Below are 14,700 nucleotides of genomic sequence, written 5' to 3'. Positions count from 1 at the left end.
GTTCCAGAAGGACCCGATCATCCATCAAGGGCCATGGCCAGCAAGGTGAGTGTGAGACCCAGCCTTGGGTCCCCCCTAGCCATTCTGCCCCAGCTTCCTCTGTGTCTACAGAGAGTATCCAGCCCTTCCCAGTTACGCCAGCGCCAGCGGCAGGGTCATCACTGGGGGGGGGAGGGGAGGACTCTCCAGGGCTCTGAAAGCCAAGTCCGCTGAGAAACGGCAGAAAGCCCTAGTCCCGCTCCGCCTGCAGAGGACGGGGGAGGTCCGTTCAGTGTTTTCTGTGCTCCTGCTCTTGGTGCTCGGGATGGAGAAGTGGGAAACGAGACAGTCCCTGCTCTCAAGGACAAGTAAACAAACTCATCTAATTACAAACTGGGCTGAGTGCTTGTGAAGAGAAAGAACGGGGTGGTGTGGGTAAGAAGAAAATGAAAGTCCTGCTTCCAACGGGGATGGTCAGGCATAGCCGTCCGGGGAGGTGGCACCATCGTTTATGGAGCCCTTCAGGGTCCTGAGCCCTCGGTGCAGTGCCCGCTTCTCCCCCGTGAGCCCCTGTACCTGCACAACAGCCCCGTGAGAAGGCTGTTCGTGGTCCCGTTTCCCGGCTGAGGCCCCTGAGGCCTAAAGAAGTCACACAGCAGGACGTGGAGTGGATTCCAACGCTATCACTCCCCCTTCTCTACCTGTCCCAGGCCAAGCACCTTGGGGACATGGTGGGAGAGGGTGTCTGACCTTGAAGAGACCATGATTCCTGATGGCAACACAGGAGCAGCCCCTGGGAGGTAGAAAAGCAGATCTGTTCTCACCTGGTCCCAACAAAGCGAACCCCAAAGGGCTGCCCTAAGTTTGGAGAGGGCGCGAATTAGGGACCAGAGGGCAAGAGGCCGGTGCCCAGCACCAATTTGAAGGCACTGTGGGCAACAAGTGAGAGTGCGGTAAGCCAGTGTCTGCAGTCCCCCGAGTGCCTGGTCACGGAGGGAGAGGACCGCTATCGCCTCCCCCAGCTTTATGGCCCCAGGCAGGCTGCAGGACTCCCTCTGGGCCACCAGAGTCACTTGGAGGGGAAGCGGGAAGTCACAGCTGGAAGAGCTGCTTGGAGGGGGCACTGACCGGGGAGTCCAGGCCCTGGAGGGCCCTTCAGCTCCACTCGCCTGAGCCTGCTGCTCCCCCGTGAAACAGCCAGGGAGCCTCCGTCATCAAGAAGGCGAGTCTGGGAAGTGAGTGAGGGTGGTTTTCTGCCCCAGGGAATGCCCCATTTCTTGAGCCACTTACTTGGCTCTGGCATCCACAGGGGCCTTCGCCGTGGTCTTTGAGAGGCTGAGTTTGAGTCCTGGCTCTCCCTCTGAGTTGCCTTGGGCAAGAGACTAAAGGTCTCTAAGTGTGTTTCCTCTTTAAGAAAAGCGAATACCAGTAATCACATCACACAGCTGTTTAAAGGATTAAATGAGATAACGTATATAAAGTGTGAGTTTGGGTGCTGGCATTGCAGTAAGGGCTCAGTAAACTGCTATTATTGATGGGATTGTTATTGCTGATATTATTATTATTATTATTATTAAAGTGAGATTCCTGCCTCCCCTCCTGAGGGCCCCCTTACCCACTTTCCTCATTCATGGGGCTTCTCTGAGTTTCTCAACAGGTCATTTCTGAAAATGTCATTCAAGGCCCACCTTGGTTGTCCCTCCAACTTTGCTGGGTGCCATGAATGTGAGTCACGACCGACGGTCCTGCTGATTTCCATGCCTGCCCTACCTTCTCCACTCCATCCCACCCCGAGAACCATCTTACACTTGGGCCCCCAGTTACCCAGCTTCTTGTCCTGTGGTCCAGTCTTCCCGTCATGCTCCACCGGCCAGACCCTAGGAGACCCAGAGGAACCAGGCCCAATTCCTGCTGTCCATTAGGCCTGAGAAGGGGCAGGTGAGCCAGGCCAGTCTGTTCTCTGAGAGATGAGCCTCAGACACGGAGGGGTTCGCACCCAGACTTCTCCTCTAACTGCTTCCTGCAACACGGGATGAAGATGCTCAACACTAGCTTTTGGGTTATCTCATCTCAAGGCCAATTAACGCCAGGCCCCGGGCCAGCACAGCATAAGAATGACCGCAGGCACTGCTCACAGTGGGGTGGGGCTTGTTATCCGTACACCAGAAGACACTGAGGCTCAGAGAGAATCAGCAGCTCACCTGAGATGGCACAGCTAACGAGGAACAGGGTCAGGACTCGAGCTCCAGCCCTCTGCCCAGGGGCCGGGCCCCATGCAAGCACTGTGCACTCTCCTGCTGTAAATCACTTTAGTATTGGGCTGGGGAGGGGGGGTGGCGGGCGAGATAAACACTTAGTATTCATGACCAGAGGCGGGACTTAGCTGTAATGTGGGAGAGAGAAAAAAAGCCCCAGGCCCCAGGAGAGGAGGGAGCTCCCTCGGCTGTGGGGGAGCAGCAGAGGACCTGGGTGACAGCTGAGACTGAGGAAGCCCTGGGGTGGGGGGTGGCAGATGGGGTGGGCAGCAGGGGCCAGGGAGAAGCTTTCTGGTACAGGCAGGGCCCTGAAAGGTCAACCATTAAATCCAGCTTCCTGTCTCGTTCAGTCGTACCAGCTTCTCGTTTCCTCCGTGGGCGCTTCCAGTCGGCCTGCCCTCCCAGGCTTCCTCCCAAGCCTGCTCTTCACACTCCTGTGTTGTCCTCGCAGGACCCTGGCCCTGGCCTCCCCATTGGCTGGCACTGCCCAGACCAGGTAGCTACCCTGCAGGGCACCTAGGAGATGCAATGCCAGAGCCCAGCCAGGTCAGAGAGCCTGCCATCCCATGAACCAGGATGCTGCCACAGAGATGCAGCTCAAGGGGCAGGATGCTGCCACTGGAGCAGGTGGAGGCAGAGGGCAGGACCACACCATCCCCGGCCGTGCTCTCCGCATGTTTTACCTCTCAAGCCTCATTTTATAGATGAAGCTGAGGCTCAGGGAGGTCATGTAACCTGTCCAAAGGCACACAGCTCTAGAGCCCTGGATCCCAGCCTGTCTGCAGACAGAGCCTGTGTCTGTGAGCACAGCCTCCTGGAGGCAGGCCACTGGCAGCCGGGCAGGGTCGCTGCAGCCCCTGAGCGCCAGGATGTAGCAGCAAACAGGTGTGAACAACAGCATGTGCACAACTGTGCACACAGTCGGTGCTCAATAAGGATTTGCTGAATAAAAGAACCGAAGGGCTGCCTTCCCTTAGTCCTCACTTCACAAGACATATCCTGGCCCTTCCTCCCTCTCCCCGCTGCTTTCTCTCCTCTCTTGCTTCTTCCTCTTACTCGCTCCTCCCTCTCAGCACAGACAGGTCCTGGCACTGCTTTTGAAAGTTTACCTGAACAAGAATTCCCGCCGTGGCGCAGCGGAAACAAATCCGACTAGGAACCATGAGGATGCGGGTTCGATCCCCGGCCTCGCTCAGTGGGTTAAGGATCCGGCCTTGCCATGAGCTGTAGTGTAGGTCTCAGACGTGGCTCGGATCTGGCGTTGCTGTGGTTGTGGTGTAGGCCGGCAGCTGTAGCTCTGATTTGACCCCTAGCCTAGGAACTTCTATATGCCATGGGTGCGGTCCTTAAAATAAAAGAAAAAAAAATTGGGCAAAGGACTTGGATAGACATTTCTCCAAGAAGAAATACAAATGGCCAGGAGTTCCCCTCGTGGCTCAGTGGTTAATGAATCCGACTAGGAACCATGAGGTTGTGGGTTCGATCCCTGGCCTCGCTCAGTGAGTTAAGGATCTGACATTGCTGTGAGCTGTGTGGTGTAGGTTGCAGACTCGGCTTGGATCTGGCGTTACTGTGCCTCTGGTGTAGGCTGGAGGCTACACCTCCAATTAGACCCCTAGCCTGGGAACCTCCATATGCCACAGGTGCCTAGAAAAGGTAAAAAGACAAAAAAAGAAAAGAAAAAATGGCCAATAAGCATGTTATTTTAAAAAAAAAAGAAAGAAAGAAAAAGAAAAGAAAAAAAAGCAAAGAAAGAAAAGAAAGGTAGGACTGTAAGATGGTGCAGCCGCTGTGAAAAACAGTATGGCAATTCCTTAAAAAAATGAACATAGAATTCCTGGAGTTCCCGTCGTGGCGCAGTGGTTAACGAATCTGACTAGGAACCGTGAGATTGCAGGTTCCATCCCTGCCCTTGCTCAGTGGGTTAACGATCCGGCGTTGCCGTGAGTTGTGGTGTAGGTCGCAGACACGGCTGGGATCCTGCATTGCTGTGACTCCGGTGTAGGCCGGTGGCTACAACCCCGATTCGACCCCTAACCTGGGAACGTCCATATGCCGTAGGAGCGGCCCAAGAAATGGCAAAAAGACAAAAAAAATAAAATAAAATAATTAAAAAATAAAATAAAATAAAAATAAACATAGAATTCCTATATGATCTAGAAATTCCACTTCTGCATATACACCCAAAAGAAACAAAAGCAGGGGATGGAAGAGATATTTGTACACCCGTGTCCGTAGCAGCATTATTCACAGTGGTCTAAAGGTAGGAGCAACTCATATCCATCAACAGAGAAGAAACAAATTAGAGTCTGAATATGTCATGAAATAGCATTCCGCCTTGGAGCAAAAGGAAATTCTGACAGACCTACAACCCGGATGAACCTTGAAGATGCTGCACTAAGTGAAATAAGCCAGTGAACAAAAGGACAGACGTTGTATGATGCCACTTATATGAGGCACTAGAACAGCCCAACGCATGCAGACAGAGAATAGGATGGTGGGTGCCCGGGGCAGCGGGAGAGGGAGGGGGAGCTAGCGTTTGACGGGTACAGAGCTTCATTTGCGGATGAGGAAACCGTTCTGGAGATGGTTGCTGGTGGTGGCTGCACAGCAGTACAAATGCACGTCATGTCACTGAACCGCATACTTTTGAAAAGGTTAAAGTGGTAAATTTCATGTTCTGTGCCTTTCATCACACCTAAAAACAAAATAATGTGTGATTATGCCTCCACCGTATCCATAGAGGCATTCGGAGGCTGGTGCCCAGGCCTCCTGGGGCGAAAGCCACAACTCAAGCTGGTCTGCTGCTTGTTGGAAAACTGTGCCCTGCAGGCCTCTTCAGCTGGTCCTTCTTTAGGCTCCAGTGAGAGCTGAATGCCCATGTGGCCCTCGCCCCCTCCTCCATCCCTCCACGCAGCACAGCATGGGGCTCCCACGAAGGACACGTCCCCTGCTAAGTATCGGCTGTACGGCCAAGAGAGAGTAAATGAGGTAGATGCCTTCTCTGTAAGTTTAGCATAAAATTAAGTGCTAGGTCTGCCACCGCCTTTCTGGAAACGGAACTCCTCTGTCAACACACTAAACAAGACAAGCTACAAAATATTAAATAAGCACAGCACCGTGCCATGTTTTTCTACCCACACAGAGAAATGTCTGGAAGCGCACGAACTGTTAACTCACATCAGCTACCTTTGGGTGCTGGGAAATGAGGCTTTTTCTTTTCTTTTCTTTTCTTTTTTCATTTTTCCTTTCCAAGTTTTTTTGCACTGAGCATGTCATGACATTACTTTGGTCGCGATGGAATGAATCATTAACTATTATTTTAAAAATACAAAGCGCTGTGATCTGCACGACCGGGAGTGGCCTCCTGCCTCCAGGTCCCTGTCCTCACCCCCACGGGGCCAGTCATCCCGTCCCTGGGGTGATGCGTCAGCCCCTGGGACTCAGCCTCATTCGGGGCCAGGCCAGTTGCACTGTGTCAGGTAAACACTTACAGATTTTTACAGAAGTGACATTTTTGTTTTCAAATACGTCCTTCTTGGAACACAGGTCAAATTAGTAGGTGCCAGGAAGCGTGTTCAGAGAGAAGAATTCGCAATGAGCTTGTGTGTCTAAGCAAAGATAACTCAGTTTAAAGCCGGCTCCCATCCCTGTGCCCTCTGTCCCCTTGCTGCACCAGCCGTGCCCTCCCGCACCCCCCACCCCCCGCGCTCCCAATCCTCCAGCTCAGCAACCTGTGTGCCCTCCCACCTTGCCTGCCCACACGCGCGTGCACACACACACGCGCACGCGCGCGCACACACACACACGCGCTGGGTGTGCCTGCCAGCCAGCGTGATCATGGAATCTTTATTAAAGAGGTCCAAATTACCAAGGTTTTACTGCACTACTAAAAATAGGCATGCTTCCTTAGCCTGTTTAATAAGCAGCCCATTTCAAATTTTTCAGCCTGAGTAAACTGAAGCATCGTTCCAGAAATACGTCTTTACTGAAACAAGGAGGACGATTTCTTGGGCCTCCGTTCACATGCTCTCCTTCTCCCCTCTGCCTCCTCTCTCCATCCCCTGCCGCGTCCCCCCCCCCCAGCTCCCCACCCCTTCCCTCTCTCTCTGAAATTTCAAAACACAAAGGGGAAAGTAACAGTAATTTGGACTTGGCTTTTACGCAAAATGGGCCAATTTTTTTAAGTGTTGGTAATTTGTCCCGAAAATGGATATAGGGAGTCGGGCTGGAAGAGCTTTGAAGCAGGGGCTTTTATGAGTGGAACGTGAGGCCTGAGTGTGCAGCAGTGGGAGCGGCACCCCCCTCCGCGCCTGGGACCGTGCGGCACGTGTGATCATCGCAGCTCCGAGCATCGTGACTGCCATTATCACATTATCGTATTCGGAGTCGGCGGGATCGGACAAAGCACATTAACCCATTTCATTGAACCAAGGGCTTAAAGGTCCCATTGACTTCACGGAAAGTGCTTGGCAAACCCTCCAAGACGCAGCCGCCACAAAGCAGCCGGCCACTTTGCCGCTTGCCAGGCTGTGGCGGGGCCGGCAAGGGTTTCCCCACACTGTTCCCGCCTGTGGCCTCTTTGGGAACATTCCAGAACACACTGGGATGGCCGCTGAGCCCCCCCTCACTCCAGCCTTTTCAGGCACACACCTCTCTCTTCCTTTGGGTAAGACCGATCGAAGAAGGGATGTATTTAGACAAAAGACACACACACACACCCCGTGGGGCACAGACCCCTCGGCCATCTCCCAAAGCAGCACTCCTACTGAGTCACAGGGCTGGTCCTGAGGACCAGCACACACGGTTCGTGGCTTCTCCCAAGCTTGGGGCCCACGCCTCCAGAGCTGCTTGCTTCTCCCACAGTCTCTGCTGAGGCCACCCCCAGGAAAGGCCCCCCAAGGCTCCCAAGACCGGCTCAGCCCATCAAGGCAAGGGTACACACCAAGCCTGGGCTGGGAGAGGCCGGGGCCCTTCTGGATTCTAGCCTTGGCCTGGGCTTCTCCCCAAGACCTGGCGATCCCTTCCTAGAGCCCAAGTTTCCTCTTCTGTCAACGGGCACTGGACCTACCTGTGAGTCTGCTGTCAGGGTTTGAAGAGCCCATGGATGGGAACAGTACAGAAGGCTTTCAGATGGGCTGTGGCTTCAGAGGCCCAAGATTATCCTCCATCCTCTCCCTGACCTCCTACTGCTGGGGAATCGGAGTGGGCAAGCTCTTTCCCGGTCAATATGCTCGGCCTCTTCCCTTCCAGATTCCTCCACTGTGCCCCTGCTCCCAGCCCCACAGGGAAGGGTCTATCTCGCTTTACTTCACTGGGGACGCTGGCACTCAAGGCCTCAGCAGCGATGCTACATTGCCCCCAGATCCTCCACTGGGTCAGGAGCCGCCACCCACGTGAGATGGCATCACCTTCCCGTCCTCAAGTCCATTTCCACTGAGTCCAGGGCAGCAAGGCACAGGAAGGCCTGACTCAGGCCCAGCCCTGCCAACATCCAGGAGGGTGAGGCCAGAGATGAGCAGATCACAGAAGTTACAAGCTTGGGCTTCCGAGTTAGAGCCTGGGTTCAACGCAGCACTACCACTTGCTGCCACAGAACCTCTCGAAGCCTCAGTTTCCTCATCTGAACAATGGGGATAACCATAAAAAGTTATGGGCAGTGTTTAGCACTGTGTCAGTGACGTGATAGGCTCAAAATAACTCCTGGATCTCTGCTTGCCCACTTGCTCCCTCCTGCCTCAGGACCCTAAAGCTGGCAGAGGTCAGGCAGCTCATCACTGGCATCCAGGTATTATGGAATGACCGCTCAGTCCATAGCCCTCCACAAATGGTTCTAGAGGAATTAAGGTCTGACTTGAGGTCAGGTATGAAAGGTCAAGGGTGAACGTACGAGAAAGAAAAAAATCAAGGCTAACCTGAGTAATCTGGGAAGGCTTCCTGAGAGAAGGGGCCTAGTGCTGAGTCTTTGAAGGACAAGCAGAATTGGAATGGATGCGCAGGACCGGAGGTGAGAAAGGGCCGGGCAAAGGGGAGCCCTGGAAGATAGGGGGAGAGAAAGGAGGAGGAGACAGAATAGAGGAGCTTTAAATGCCAGGTGAAGGGCATAAGGCCATTCTCAGAGAGGCAGCAGGAATCAAATCCAGCCAGGTCACTTCCCAGCTTCCAAACTGCCAAGCTAAGGTTCATACTCAGTGTACTTTCCCAATTCCCCCACCCCTGCCCCACCCCCACTGCAGGCTGACCACAACAGCGTCTCATCCTCCAGCCTCTTTTGCTTTGTGCATGTGGTTCCTTTTGCTTAGAATGCTCTTCCACCCACCCCAGGCACACACACACAAGCATGCACACACACACACACACACACACTCCTTAACATTTTTTTCCAAATGAAAATTGTGTTGTTTTTTTCCTGATTATACAATACACATTGATTATTAAATTTCAAAAGGCTCAGAAAAGTGTGAGGGCAAAGTCAAGAATATCAAACTGCTACAAATATTATGACCCTCCCAGACAACCCTCAGCACACACATACAGGTGTGTACACATACGTTACCTATACTCACTCACTGTTACCTAAGGGGGGACGTCATATCACATATTGCTCTAGAAGCCACTTTTTCATTCATCTAATAAGAAGAACAGGTACTCTTATCAACAAATCACTATTTTTAGGAGTTCCCGTTGTGGCTCAGTGGGTTATGAACCCAATTAGTATCCATGAGGATGGGGGTTCGATCCCTGGCCTCATTCAGTGGGTTAAGGATCTGGAGTTACTGTGAGCTGTGGTGTATACAGCAGACATGGCTCAGCTCCTGCGTTGCTGTGACTGTGGCCAGCAGCTGCAGCTCCAACTTGACCCCTAGCCTGGGAACATCCTTATGCCATGGGTGTGGCCCCAAAAACAATAAAAAACAAAAAATTAAAAGAACGGAGGCAGGATTAAGATGGCTGAGGGGTAAGACATGGCGCTCACCTTCTTCCACAAAGATAACCAAAAAAACCATCTACATGTAGAACGATTTGCATAGCATATGGCAGAAGAACTTAAGGCTCCAAAAAAGACAAGAAACCCTCCATGTAACTGGGTAGAACAAAAGGAAAAAGAGTGAGAGAGAGCGGGGAGAAAGGAATCAGGACAGACCAGCATTCCTGAGAGGGAGCTGTGAAAGAGGGAAGGAACACACACCCTGGGAAGCCACCCAACTGAGAGGGCCATCAACCAAGATGGAGGGACATCAAAGCCTCAGAGAAAAGTGCAGCCACTGGACCCAGGAGGGCAAAGCATAGTAAGAGCCACACAGAGCACTGTACCACCTCCCAGTTCACCACAGCCTGAGATGCTTGGAAGGGGGCTGGACGCTGAGACTCAGGCTCTGGAGGTCAGTTCCAGGGAGAGGACTCGGGCTGGCTGTATGGAGACAGCCTGAGGGACTAGGGAGCAGTGCACCAAAGGATGGGGAGCAGAGTGCAGCAGCTGAAGGAATGTGGCGGGTGCATCTGGGCCCACAGGAGAAGTAAGGTGCCACTGTTGGGGAGGGCAAGAGGAGGGGTGGCCTGCCATAGAATATCTTTCTCTGCAAACAAGCAGGTTCTTAAAGGGCCAGGCTATGGGTGGGAGGCACCTCTTGCGAGGCTAAGTGTGACAGGGCACCTCTTGCCTCATCTGTGGGCAGTGGCGGCAAACCAGCACAACCTGACTCCAGGAGTGGGTGTGGCCCATCACCCCTAGGGGTCCATGAACAGGCACCACCTGCGGCCCCAGTCACCTCAGAGGTCAGCACTGAAGAGGGCACTGCAACCAAGCATCACCCATTGTTGCCCTCACTCCCCTGGGAACACACAGGTCCTGCCGTGCCACTGTCAAACACTCTGGGCAACACCTACACCTGCCTGAGGGTCACTGCCACGTCCCAGGGCCCTGCAACTAGGAGCAGTCTGTGCCACCTTCCCTTGAGTCCTTGCCACTGTCAAGGGCCCAGCAACCAGGCACTGGCTACCAGCCCTGCCCATTGCCTCCATCTCCCTGGAAGCATGCACAGCACCCTATCAAGGGGATAACAGCCTGCACACACTGAGCAAAGAGACAGCAAGCATCTAAACCAAAAGCAGCCCTCACACCAAAAATAAATCGTAAGCCCTCACAAAATACCCAGGGGTACTCTCACATATAAATAGCCCTCTGAGACTACAGTAGTTCTTTTCCCTAAACTCACAGAATATGAAAAATATAAGCAAAATGAAGAAGCTTAGGAACCATTTTCAGTTAAAAGAATAGGAGAATTTACCTGAAGGAGCAAACCATAAAACAGATCTCTGCAGTCTAACAGACACCAAGTTCAAAAAGGAGAGAGTGAAAACACTGAAGGAATTAAGAGTGATTATGAAGGAATTAAGAGCATACATGAACAGTAAAGAAGATTACTTTAGAAAGGAACTAGAAAATATAAGGAGGAGCCAAGAAAAACTAGAAAAGTCATTTGCAGAGATGCAAGCTGACTTAAAGGCACTGAAGAGCAGAATGAATAATGCAGGGGAACGAATTAGTGACTTGGAAGACAGAATGATGGAAATCACCCAATCAGGACAGCAGACAGAAAACCAAATTAAAAAAACATGAGGAGTTCCTGTCATGGCTCAGTGGTTAGTGAATCCAACTAGGTACCATGACGTTGTGGGTTCGATACCTGACATTGCTCAGTGGCTTAAGGATCCAGCATTGCCATGAGCTGTGGTGTAGGTTGCAGACGTGGCTCGGATCCTGCATTGCTGTGGCTCTGGTGTAGGCCAGCAACTACAGCTCCGATTCGACCCCTAGCCTGGGAACCTCCATATGCTGCGGGAGCGGCCCAAGAAATCACAAAAAAAAAACAACAAAAAAGTGAAAGCAATATAAGATGTCTGTGAGATAATATAAAGCAGGTCAATTTACACATACTAGGGATTCTAGAAGGAGAAGAAAAAGAAAAGGGGCTAGAAAATATACTTGAAGAAATTATGGCTGAAAATTTTCCAAATCTAAATGAAAAAGATATCAAGATACAAGAAGCCCCCAAAAAGGTGAATCCAAACAGGCCCACACCAAGACATAGTATAATAAAAAATAGCAAAAGTTAAAGACGGGATTCTAAAGGCAGCAAGTTAAAAACAAAGAGTTAATTATATGGGAGCCTCCACAGGCTATCAGCTGATTTCTCTACAGAAACACTGCAGGCCAGAAGAGAGTGGCAAGATATATTCAAAGTTCTGAAAGGAAAAAATTTGCAGCCTAGAATACTGTATCCAGCAAGAATATCATTTAAAATGGAAGGAAAAATAAAGAATTTCTCCAACAAATAAAAACTGAAAGTGTACATCAATACTAAAGCCATTCTGAAAGAAATACTGAAAGGGCTCCTCTAAATAAAAAAGAAGTAAGAAGAAATAGGATGGAGGGAATCACAATTGGAAAGCAATCACTTAAATAAGCCAGTATACAGATCTAAAAGGAAAAAAACCCAACCCTACTGTAAAAGTGTCGATAAACACAAGGAACAGCAAAAGGATAAACATGAAGATATTTTAAAAGGACATCAAAAGCATAACATGTGGGGAAGGAAAGTAAGAAAATCTAGATTCTTTTTTTTTAGAAGGTGTTTGAGTCTATATGACTATCAGGCTAAAGCAAGGGGATATAGGAAGAGGTTAACATACTTGAAAAACAGGGAAACCACAAATCAAAATCAAACATTACATTCACAAAATCCAAAAGGAGAGGACGCAAGGATAAAATAAAAGGAAATCATGGAGTTCCCGTTGTGGCGCAGTGGTTAACGAATCCGACTAGGAACCATGAGGTTGCGAGTTCGGTCCCTGTCCTTGCTCAGTGGGTTAAGGGTCCGGCGTTGCCGTGAGCTGTGGTGTAGGTCGCAGACGTGGCTCGGATCCCTCGTTGCTGTGGCTCTGGCGTAGGCCGGTGGCTACAGCTCTGGTTGGACCCCTAGCCTGGGAATCTCCATATGCTGCGGGAGCGGCCCAAGAAATAGCAACAACAACAACCAAAAAAAAAAAAAAAAGAAAAAAAAAAGAAAAAAAGGAAATCATCTAACCAAAAAAAAAAAAAAAAAGGAACAAAGGAGAAACATAGAATCAACTGGAAAACAAGATTTAAAATGATAACAAATAGGGAGTTCCCATCTCGGCTGAGTGGTTAACGAATCTGATGAGGAACCATGAGCTTTTGGGTTTGATCCCTGGATTCACTCAGCGGGTTAAGGATCTAGCATTGCCGTAAACTGTGGTGTAGGTCACAGACATGGCTCGGATCTGGCATTGCTGTTGCTGCGGCAGTGGCACAGGCCAGCGGCTACAGCTCCAATTAGACCCCTAGCCTGGGAACCTCCATATGCATGGGTGCAGCCTTAAAAAATAATAATAATAATAATAAAGCAAAAATAAATAAATAAATAAAATGGTAACAAGTACATATTTATCAATAATTACCTTAAATGTCAATGGACTGGATGCTCTAATCAAAAGACATTGAGTGGCAGACTGGATTTAAAAAAACAAGAGCCTAGAATATGCTGCCTATGAGAGACTCACCTTAGGGCAAAGGACACATATAAATTCAAATTGAGGGTATGGAAAAAATATTTCATGAGAATGGAAAAGACAGGAAAGCAGGAGTTGTAATACTCATATCAGACAAAATAGACTTTAAAATGAAGGCCATAAAGAAAGATAAAGAAGGACACAATTTAATGATAAAAGAGTCAATTCAAGAAGAGGATAGTACATTCATCAACATACATACCCCCAGTACAGCTGCATCCAAATACATACAGCAAATACTGATACAAAAGGATAAAGTGACGAGACTACAATAACAGTAGGAGACATCAATAAGCAGATCCCCTGGACAGAAAATCAGTATAAGGCAAGAGAGATCCTAAAGGACACAATAGAAAAGTTAGACTTACTTGACATTTTCAGGACTTTCCACCCCCAAAAAATCAGAATATACATTCTTTTCAAGTGCCCATGGAACATTCTCAAGGATTGACCAAAACTAACCTCAGCAAATTTAAGAGTTCAGAAATTATTTCATGCATCTTCTCTGACCACAATGGGATGAAACTAGAAATCAACCACAGGAAAAGAAATGAGAAAAAAAGTGACTACATGGAGACTAAACAACATGCTACTAAAAAAATCAATGGGTCAATGAGGAAATCAAAACAGAAATTTAAAAATACCTAGAGACAAATGATAATGAAAACACAACCATTCAAAATCTATGGGATACCATAAAAGTTCTTGGAGGGAAGTTCATAGCAATACAGGCCTTCCTCAAAAAAAGAAGAAAAATCTGAAATCAACAACTGAACCTACCACCTAAAAGAATTAGACAAAGAAGAGCAAACAAAATTTAAAGTCAGCAGAAGGAAGGAAATCTAAAAATCAGAGATGAAATCAATAAAATAGAGATTCAAAAAATGTTAGAAAAAAAATCAGTAAGACCAAGAGCTGGTTCTTTGAAAGGGTAAACCAAATTGACAAACCTCTGGCCAGACTCACCAAGAAGAGGAGAGAAACAACTCAAAGAAAATAAGGAATGAAAACGAAGAAATCTCAACAGATACTGCAGACATACAAAAAACCATAAGAGAATACTATGCATAATTATATGGCAACAAATTTGACACGTAGAAGAAATGGACAACTTTCTAGAGACATACAGCCCACCAAAACTGAATCAAGAAGAAATAGATCAATTGCACAGACTGAACACTAGAAATGAAATTGAATATGTAATAAAAACACTACCTACTAACAAAAGTCCAGGACCAGATGCCTTCACAGGCAAATTCTACCAAACATACAAAGAATTTATACCCATCCTTCTTAAACTTTTCCAAAAAGTTGAAGAAGAAGGAATAATCCCAAAGACATACTATGAAGCCACCATTATCCTAATACCAAAACCAGACAAAGATACTACCAAAAAAGAAAATTATAGGCCAATACCCTTGACGAATATAGATGGAAAAATTCTCAACAAAATTTTAGCCAACCAAATTCAACAACATATGAAAAAGATCATACACCAAGACCAAGTGGGATTTGTCCCAGGTTGAAAAGGATGGTTCAACATACGCAAATCAATCAACGTCATACACCACATTAACAAAAGAAAAGTCGAAAATCACACAATCATCTCAATAGATGAAGAAAAAGCATTTGATAAAATACAATGTCCAGTCATGTTAAAACTCTAACCAAAGTGGGTATAGAGGGAACAGACTTTAACATAATAAAAGCCATTTATGACAAACCCACAGGAAATATAATTAATATTCAATGGAGAGAAGCTGAAAGTCTTTCACTAAAATCTGGAAAAAGATAAGGATGCCCACTCTCACCACTTTTATTCAAAAGTGGTGTAGTATTGGAAGTCCTAGCCATAGCAAACAGACAAAAAAAG

Source organism: Phacochoerus africanus, chromosome 4 (assembly GCF_016906955.1).
Source record: "Phacochoerus africanus isolate WHEZ1 chromosome 4, ROS_Pafr_v1, whole genome shotgun sequence".
Taxonomy (NCBI): domain Eukaryota; kingdom Metazoa; phylum Chordata; class Mammalia; order Artiodactyla; family Suidae; genus Phacochoerus; species Phacochoerus africanus.
The sequence above is the reverse complement of the archived record's forward strand: the minus strand, read 5'-3'. Positions refer to the sequence as shown.